Here is a 9,743-nt window from a genome sequence, read left to right on the forward strand (position 1 = left end):
AGGAGTGGATACAGAAATTGTGGTACATCTACACAATGGAGTACTACTCAGCTATTAAAAACAAAAATGACTTTTCATAGGTAAAATTATTTTCATATAATATAACCAGACCATCGTATTAGGGTTATCATTGTTGTGATGATGCACCCTGACAAAAGCAACTTGGGGAGGAAAGGATTTATTTGACTTACACTTCCATATCACTGTTTATCATCAACGATGGAGTCAGAACAGGAGCTCACACAGGTCAGGAACCTGGAGGCAGGAGCTGATGCAGAGGCCATGGAGGGGTGGTGCTTACAATCTTGCTCCCCCTGGTTTACTCAGCCTGCTTTCTTATAGTATTAGGACTACCAGCCCAAGGATGGCACCACCCGAAGTGGGCTGCGCCCTCCCCATTCAATCACTAATTAAGTCAATGCCCTACATGTTTTTCTACAACCTGATCAATGGAAACTTTTTTTTTTAAATCGAGGCTCCCTGTTCTCAGATAAGCTGTGTTAGGTTGACATGAAACTAGCCAGCCACAGACTGTGCACCTATTCTCCTCCTGAATGTTAAATCGAGGCTCCCTCTTGTCAGATAAGCTGTGTTAGGTTGACGAGAAACTAGCCAGCACATAGACTGTGCACCTATTCTCCTCCTGAATGTTAGCCACCATACTTTGAGACATACTTAGTTCTTATTCTAGTTTTGCAAACTGTTAAAGAAATCTGAAATGAGGCCTAGTGGGACTGGCAAGGAATTCCAGCTACTACTGAGGTTGAAGCAGGAGGATCACAAGTTCAAGGCTTACCTCAGCTTCACTAGTGAGAGCCTGTCTGAAAATACAAAGTTCAAAGAAGGCTGTGATATAGGCCAAATGTAAAGCACTTGTCAGACGTGCATGGGAACCTGAGTTCAATCATTATCCCTGCAAGAATACATACTTACATACAGTTATTTGTAAATAAATACTTGGATATCTCCCTTATGGACCTCAAGTTTCTATAGCAGTGCTTAACCAATACATACAAATGTTGTTAGTGCATTTATACTTCTCTTAATAGTTAAATGCTCACTATATTCTGAGGATATTAGATGCAGTTAAGGTACTTGGGACACCTGCAATAAACAAATGGTTGGTATCTTACTTTGGTTCTTTTGTTGTGATAAAATACCCTAACAAAACATTTTTAAAGGAAAATGGGGTTACAGATATAGTAGGATTATCAATGAGAAGAGGAAAATGCAATCATTAAATTGCTAAACTTTCTATTTGATAAATATATTGTGAGTTTGGTATTCTCTTGATAGTTATGAATAATATCAACACCCTGAATTTTTCAATCTTTTTGTTTCAGGTGGAGTATTTGCTTAATTCAGTTGAATTTGCTCAAGCCAGTGTATGCATCATTTCTTTTTTAAAAGGAAAAAAAAGCTTAATGAAAGTAAAAGTCAAATAAATCAAGCAATTTAGTCACTCATAAGTATAGTAAAACCATAATGTCATTAAGAGTGAAGGGAGTGTAAGATGAGTAACAACAAAGGTAGCTAAGAAGACCAGCTCGCTGGAACTCTACTGACTGCTAAGTGTTAGGAAGACCAATTCACTGGAACTCCGCTGACTTGCTGACTTCACTGTACTTAGAGATAATCAAATATGAAATGCAATTTGAATATGTGACACACTGTGTCTGTGTGTCTAGATGAACAAATGTTCCTTTTATGTATTTTGGGAAGTATAAATCTCATAGGGCTCTTTGCTGACAAGGTAGAATGTCAATAAATTTTAAATATTAATTTTTAAGGGTGAGAAAATAATTTGGTTTTGTTCTATTGAAAGAAAGCCTAAAATGATACCTCATATTTCTGTGATGTCATTTCTTCAGGGAACTGGTGTATCTCTAGTTTGAAGAATACTGATCGGGTGACTTGATACAAGCAGAAGCTCAAGGTCTTTGGTCTTCAGACATCCTACATATCCTAATGTACCTTTGGAAAACTATACTTCGCCTGAACATTTTAAAGCTAAAATCAGTTTCAGGATATTTGATCACATCGTGAACCCCTAGATTATGCTATTTACTAAAAAGTCCTGTCTTTAGCTGTGGTGTGGCTCAGCCCTTATTACACACCTTGAATCCCAAACAGTAAAGTAAAGTTAGTTTGTAAAAGGAAGCACCAGTGTTTCAAAGTAGTATCCAATTGAGTGTCAGACAACATTTGACAGACTAGGATAAGACCAATTCTCACAAAAAGAGAGGAAAGGGAAGCTACTTAAGAGAGCAGTGCAAAAAAAAGGCTTAGGGTGGGGTGTTAGAGACAGTTTTACTGCGAGAGTTATATAGAGACAAGTTGAAGACAAACAGGCTAGATACAGATAAAAACAGAACGAGCCAGAGAATGAGAAGGATTAGAACCTATTGATAGTTAGTTTGAGACCAAAAAGAGCAATTCAGTCAGAGGCTAACAGAGAAGTCAGATTGAATCAGTCAGATTGGAGAAGAGTTTGAGCTAGAACAGCTGAGTTGAACTAGCCGAGAAGAATTCAGAAAGAGCTAGAAAGGGTCAGCTTAATGAGCGGTAAGTCCCAGAGACTGAATGTTAAGGCTTAGATGAAGTGTTAAGGCCTGGGTAGCTATTACCTGGGTAGCCTGCCATTTGGGGCTGTTACTTTCTTATATACTGCTATCACTGTTACTAGGATGTTCTATGCTTTGGTGTTCTTGGAAACCAATTACATTAGAAGTCAGTAGAACTGCTTTGTATAGTTAAACACAATAAAGTTTGACCTGAAGCAACCACCCAGCAGCACTCCCTACACCTGTGTATGAACTTTTATGATATTTGCCTTTATAAACTGCTCTGAGGATAGACCCTGACATAAGAGAGACACTTGCACCAATATAAGAAACTATGGAATAAGACTTCCACTTTGAGGGAGTCCAGTAAAGTTTAAGTTCCCAAGACTTCCCTGGGAACTGACATCCTGGTTGGCAAGTTAAGATATGAATGTTAGACCAGTCCCATCCTGGTAGAGAAGTTAAGAGATGAATATTAGACAAGGCAAATACCCTGCCATAGTTGAATACAACAAAGACATGTTCCTAAGGAAATCCCCTATCCCTAAATCCTGATTAGTGGAATAAGTTGGCACAGAAGTTTGTAGATTTTAGGCTTAAAAAGCCCTATAAGATCTTGACTCAATGTCATGGTTCAGCTCCTGAGTCTAATCTGTGCCCCTGATAGATCCATCCTGGGGAATATGCTCAATAAACTATCCCTTTTTGACTGAGATTGGTATTCAAGTGATTTGTGAGATAACTCCTGGACCCTCAACACTGAAAACATTCTAAGCCTAGTTAAGATTGTGTGGAAGCTAGAAGCTTCCAGGTCTAGGCCTAGGTTAATGCAAACACGCAGTAAGCCTCCAAATGACAATTACATCAGGCAAATAAAATTACATATACATATATCTAAAAATAATTCCATAAGAAGTGGAAAAAAACTAAACAGGCTTTAGTTCTGTGGTATTTTGAAATTGAAATCTTTACAATGTATATAAAAGCCTAACAGATCACTTAAAACCACATAAAGATGGCCCCTGATACAGAATGGCTGAACGCAGCAGACTTTCCACTTTACCATGACTGTGAGAGCAGCACTCAGTGGGAACTCTGCTTTAGCAGTTTGGTTTTGGATCTTTCTCAGAGAGCAGTCCTCAACAGAGCAGCAGCTTGTGGGCATGACCGGGAACAGTTGTACTCTACTGGGTTGCTGAGTAGAAAACACATTTTTAGCTTAGGATATTATCAGGTTACAGTAGCTTTTTTTAGATGAAAATTTATACTAAGTCAAGGGATATCTGTAGGTTCTGCAACACCACCGCCATTTAAAATACAGGAACATTTCTTTGGTAAGAAATTCTACACAGTTCCTTATTCTCTTTGAATTCTTTATTCTTCTACTATAGAATTGTGAACACTATAGACATGAGTCACATATAACCCTGCCATTTGTCTTGCCCACCCAGCAACTGTTATTACTCGGCACTTATTAGTAATTAATTGCCCCAAACATTAATGATATATACTTACATAAATCACTTGGTTACTATTATTGCTTCTTTCTTCTCACACATTTATGTTCTTCAATTCCTCCTAGTACTGGGCATTGTGGGAGTAGTTGTGAGCAATATTTTAGAGAACCAGATATAAGGAAGCTGAGCTGGGACAAATGCAGTATTTAATGCTATATCTCTAAGGTTGACATTCACTTCCCTGTGTAGTTAAGTAACCTTCCCGTAGGAGTGATTACTATATCACTTAGTGAACTCACCTGGAGTCTTGAAAAGTAGGTGCAGGGTGAGAGGCTGAAGGATGGTACCTGAGCCATGAACATGGAGGTGATAGAGAAGAAACAAAGGTAAAATAACCGAGAGCCTCATCTGTGAACAATTGTCAGGAAAATGTGTGGATATCATACACAGCCACTGCAGAGAATGTATCTAATAACGCAACATGCACAGCTGCAAACACGTCACACGGTCTTTCTGATAGCAGTGACACAGCACAGGATTACTTTGCAAATCAGAATATGAGCAGCACTCTGCGTAGCATTGTGCATGTGAGTGTGCATGTGCGCATTCTGACATGGGCATGCCTCTACGGCACTCACTTGACTCCATCTCCTCAACACTGGGATTACAGAAGCTCGCACTATGCGCAGCTTTTTACATGGATTCTAAAGGTCAAACTCAGGGCCCATGCGTGCAAGGCCAGCACTTTACCAGCTGTGCTGTCCCCCTCACCCTGCAGGTAGCTTTCCAGTCTGTGGGTAGATTTAACGTTTTATGCGTCTAAGTTACTAATAATAATTTTAAAAGTTGATTAAGCACTTTAGTGGGGACTCTGAATTATATTCTTATTCTTTCTGTAAAAATAATGTATTGAAATTTTATGAAAAGGCTGTGAAGGCATGCAGACAAAATGTGAGCAGAGACATAGCAGGTGCTTAATTCAAATGCTGCATTCCTTGACTTAGGAATATTGGTATAATCTTTTAGCATCATTCCATGTATAATGCTTTGTGATTCCTTTTTAAATTTTAAATAAATGTTTGCACTTTTTCCTGAGTTTATGACTCTTTCTTCAAGGTCCTACCCCCTTTCTCAATTCCATGTGTTATAAGCCCTATGAAAGCTGTCTATATGTTCTCACTTCTGAGTTTACAGAACTGTTCTACCCTGCCCCTCAGTGCTCAGTACTACTCAGTACTCAGCCTGAAGAAGAGATTCCTGACCCATTACGTAGCTCAGTGGGTAAAGTCTTTGCTGTACTGTGAAGACTTGAATTTGCATCTCCAGCACCCATATAAAATCCAGTAGCCTTAATGGCCTGCCCAAAATCTGAATGGAGATACAGAATCTCTAGAGAAAGCAGGCTAGCCAGACTAGTCAAGTGGTAAGCACCAGGTTCAGCAGGAGACCCCGCCTTAGTATGCGAAATGGAGAGTAATCCAGTAAGATATACCATATCAAATCAACCAGGGCCTTTGCATGGACATACACACAGGCATGCCCACACACTCATGTACATCCATATACATTTAAGCATGCATATATCTACACGGAAAACATACAAAAATACCCCAACTAAAAGAAAACTCAGTGACAAAACAACGGGTAACTGGGTTAAAGAAATGGGGAGAATTGAAAGTTGGAGCTTGGTGGTAGATCACTTGCCTAGTATGTGTAAGCTGTCAGGTTCAATGTCTGGCACTACAGAAACAACCAGCAAACCAAACTAAAGCAAATCAAAACAAAAATGAACCAAACCAGAGCTACCCCAAACAAGCCAAACACCTGAACAACCACTTCACCAAAGAAGGGATACAGATGATGCGGCGGCCTATGAAAAGACATTAAACATACCACTCAGGAGCTGGGAATGAAAAGGACATATATTGAGCTCTGTGAAAAACTCTGGATCCTTGAGATCTGGAGTTGGTAATTGATTCTAATGCTTTGAATTAATCCGGCCCCAATATCAGGAATCTGCTTGTCCAAGGCTGAAGGTCCTTGTCCCCAATTAGCTTTTGATTGATCAATAAAGAGCCAACAGCCAATGGCTGGGCAGGTAGATTAAGGGATCTTGAGATTTACACATGCTAGGAACAGGGAGAGAGGAAGGAGAGAGGAATCACCTGCTACGGCATTTTCTCTGTCCAATCGAATTAGGGCAGAGACAGGCCTGTGATTGGACAGGAATAGAGAGGTGGAGCTAGAGTTGGAAGAGGAAAAAGGTCAGAGGAGCAGGAGGAGAGAAGGGTCAAGAGCAGGGGGAAAGAGGTCATCATGGAGACAGATGATGAGGATAAGCCTGACCCCATGAGATTATAAAACCAAGCATAGGTTTTTACAAAACAACATGAACTAACTAGTACCCTCGGAGCTCCCAGGGTCTCAACCACCAACCAAGGACTGCACATAGAGGGGTCTGATTGTTCAAGCAGCATGTGTATGGTAGAGGATTGCAAAATCGATCATCAATAGGAGGAGAGGACCTCGGCCCTGTGAAGGTTCTGTGCCCCAGTGTAGGGGAATGCCAGGGCCAGAAAGTGGGAGAGGGCGGGGTGGCAGGCATGGGGAAGGGGGAGGCAACAGGGGTTTGTTTTTGTTTGTTTTTTTTTGTTTTTTGGAGGGGAAACTGAAAATGGAGAAATTCGCATGTAAATAAAGAAAATATCTAAAATTAAAAACAAAAAAAAAAAAACAAAACAAAATAGATTAATTGTGTTAGAATATTGTCTTTATTATTTGGTTCAGAAATTATTGTATTGGCATCTTGTAAATTTTGTTTTTATAATTATATAAATCTGATTAGATATTAAGGCCTTAAGAGTCATGCTTTACTTACCGGATATTAGGTGCTATTTAGATGAATGATTATGAGAGTGTGTAAAGAGTTGCATGTGAGATGTAGCTTGCTGGGAGAAAATAACAAAAACCCGCTGGAACTTAGTATTGAGGCTGAACGGTATCGGCACAAGAAAGTGGCCCTGCAGGAAAGCGAGTCTGCGGGGGTGGATTCATTTTTTATAATTCCCTCAACAAATCATTATATTTCCGAGGTAGATGGATCAGATTTAGAGCTGAAGAAGAAAAATGATCCAAAATGTAGGTGAGAAGAAATGTGGCCACTGGAATGGCTGCCCAGAAGCATCTTGGGCAGCAAAGACTAGGGAGCCACCCAGAAGAAACCAGGGCAACAAAGACAAAATATAGAATTAGAGGGCATTACAGGAGGGAAATGTGTGCTAGTGGGGGCTATGGGGTAGGTGTTAGTACTGCACAGCCTTTGAGCTAGTCATGGCATGTCAAAACTAACAGGCGAGTGTGTGTGTGTGTGTGTGTCTTTCATTCACAGATCCAGATGGCTCCTGGACAGGTGTGTTGTGTAACCCGTCAGGAGCACAAAGCTATGTAGCAACACTTGCCGCTACATGGAGTTTCTGGATTGGTGACTCCATCCACCTGGGAGGTTGGCATACTCTAATACAGAAGACCCTGCACCCACACCCTTCCTGACTTGTCTTATGGACTTCTTCATCTGGGGGCTCATTTGCATAACTTACTGTGAACTTGTATAAATATGTGACATATACACGTGTGAAACATTCTAACAGTGTGTGAACCTGAGGAGGGCACACTTGGAGCCACAGTTTACATAGCCATTCATTTGGAAAGAGTATGGGTACCAATACTTGGACTTGACCTCTCAAATAAAGGAATCCTGTGGGATTCGATTTATTGCCATTATATTGCCATTATATTGTGGAATCCAGTGCTAACTTAATGGAGTATTATTGCCAGAATTGTTGGACACCGACTTATGTCTTCAGGGTATCAGAGAATTTCTTATACATTGACTCCAGAGAGACATATGAGTAATAAAAGTTTTAGGGACATGATTACAAGCATCCGAGAAACAAGGGTGATTGTCTGATTAATAATTTAAAACTATGTTGAGTAGAAACAAAAGAGTACTTTAAATGATCTTCCAACAATGCCTATCTCTTAAGGCTCTGAACCTTTCCCCTACTTACTGGTTAATTGGGGCCGTCAATAAGAGTGACTAAATGAACGGAAGACCAAAAATCCTCCTAAGAAGAACAGACTTAGAGTGATAAAACAAACATTGTCAAGCACTTCTTCATGTAAGAAATGAGTCACATTCAAAACAGTTGTAAGCCAGATGCAAGACAGCACACAAAGCCGTTGACAGCTATTGGGATGGACTACTGCATTGTACCTTGTCACTTGTTTTTATTTTGAATATTCAATTGAACTATAACATGGACTTGGAAGTAATTGTTGTTAGAATGCAATTACTCGCATGGGCCTGTAAGAAAACTAAAGGCAGGATCAGAGCCTGGCATTTCCACCTTTACTTTATATCAATCTCCCTTAGGCAGCTTACTCGTTGCTTTTACAGATGACCTGTTTCAGAAGCCCCTCACACCTCCACCAAGTACTTAAAGGTTTCTAGACACTCACTTAGACTTGAAGTCACCTTGGGCTCCAGAAACAACAAGACTAACTGATAGACATACTTATTAGAAGGAACCAAAACAAACTCCCAAACAACAGAGAGCTGAGACAGTCCCAGCCCTCAAAGGAGAACAGTTACCTGTGAGAGTGAAGCTCACCTGGAGCAGGAGTCATTGGATAGGAGCCAAAGGGATCTCTTCAAGCAATAAGGACTTCTGCTAGCCAGCTTCTAGAACCAGAACCAAGAAATGTTCAGCCAGACTGCACCTTGACCCAAGCCATTTAGTTGGACATACTTCATGCCCCGGCCCGAAGCCTTCCTTCATTGACACCTAAAGATCATCTTCAGGGCCCTGGGGAAGCACTGAAACCATTTATACTTTTGTGTATGTGACTTCGGGATAAGCACAATGGTATTAATTAAAATGCAGAAACCGCTGATGCAGAGAACCTGCAAACACCATTCCTGATAAACTTGCCACTACAGCTTTTAAAGAGTTTAATAACTGTGAGAATAGTAACTGATCTTTTGAAAAGTTTTCGCTTAATGTTGTTGGTCTAGTGGTGACTGAACATAGTAAAACCATGCACCAGCTGGGCAAGAACTCTACCACTGACCTCTCTCCCCAGTCTCCTTTTTGCTTTTTCATTTTGAGAAAAAAAAAAATCCCATTCAGTTGCCTAGGTAAGCATCCTGCCTCAGTTTTTTGGTCCATACACACATATGATCTGTAAAGCATTGCAGGTCATCCAGAGGTCTCTGGACTGTGTTTTTTTAACACCATTGTAGGGCTTGAGCAGTTCATTAGTAGGGTCTATGCTTAACATTTAGAAGGTTCTGGGTTCAATATGCAGGCCTGCCTCTCCAAAGAATCCCAAGACAGCATCAAAATTCTATTTCAGATAAATTTCACAGTTTTTTGCAGTTCTACCTGGAGGTCCTAATTCCCAATCCTTTTGACTCTAGAAAGTATGTGCCATCTCCTTTCAGATGTTGCTACGTCTAGGAATCTCAGCTTGCCACAAAGAAGCTCCCATGCTTTGGTTTTGGCAACTGTTCAGAAGGGGAGGGATCATTAAAAAGTCTCTTGTCTCTTATGTCTCACTTTCAATTAAGTACCAGCACTTGTCAATTATATCTTGTGAATATATTGAACCTGGGCTCTTATCTGTACTGGTTCAAGATCATATAATTTCCTGCCTATTTTAC

General features: G+C 40.3%; 1 long non-coding RNA gene across 3 annotated transcripts in view; it reads left to right on the forward strand.

The window, feature by feature from the left end:
• LOC116080948 overlaps positions 1-1,803 on the forward strand; it is a 71,991-nt gene extending 70,188 nt beyond the window's left edge. For all 3 annotated transcript variants that reach the window (XR_004114690.1, XR_004114689.1, XR_004114688.1), the window contains one exon: positions 1,344-1,803. This is a non-coding gene — a long non-coding RNA (uncharacterized LOC116080948). The remainder of the gene's footprint in view (positions 1-1,343) is intronic.
• Positions 1,804-9,743: the final 7,940 nt, after the last annotated feature.

This window comes from Mastomys coucha, unplaced genomic scaffold (genome assembly GCF_008632895.1).
Source record: "Mastomys coucha isolate ucsf_1 unplaced genomic scaffold, UCSF_Mcou_1 pScaffold6, whole genome shotgun sequence".
NCBI lineage: Eukaryota > Metazoa > Chordata > Mammalia > Rodentia > Muridae > Mastomys > Mastomys coucha.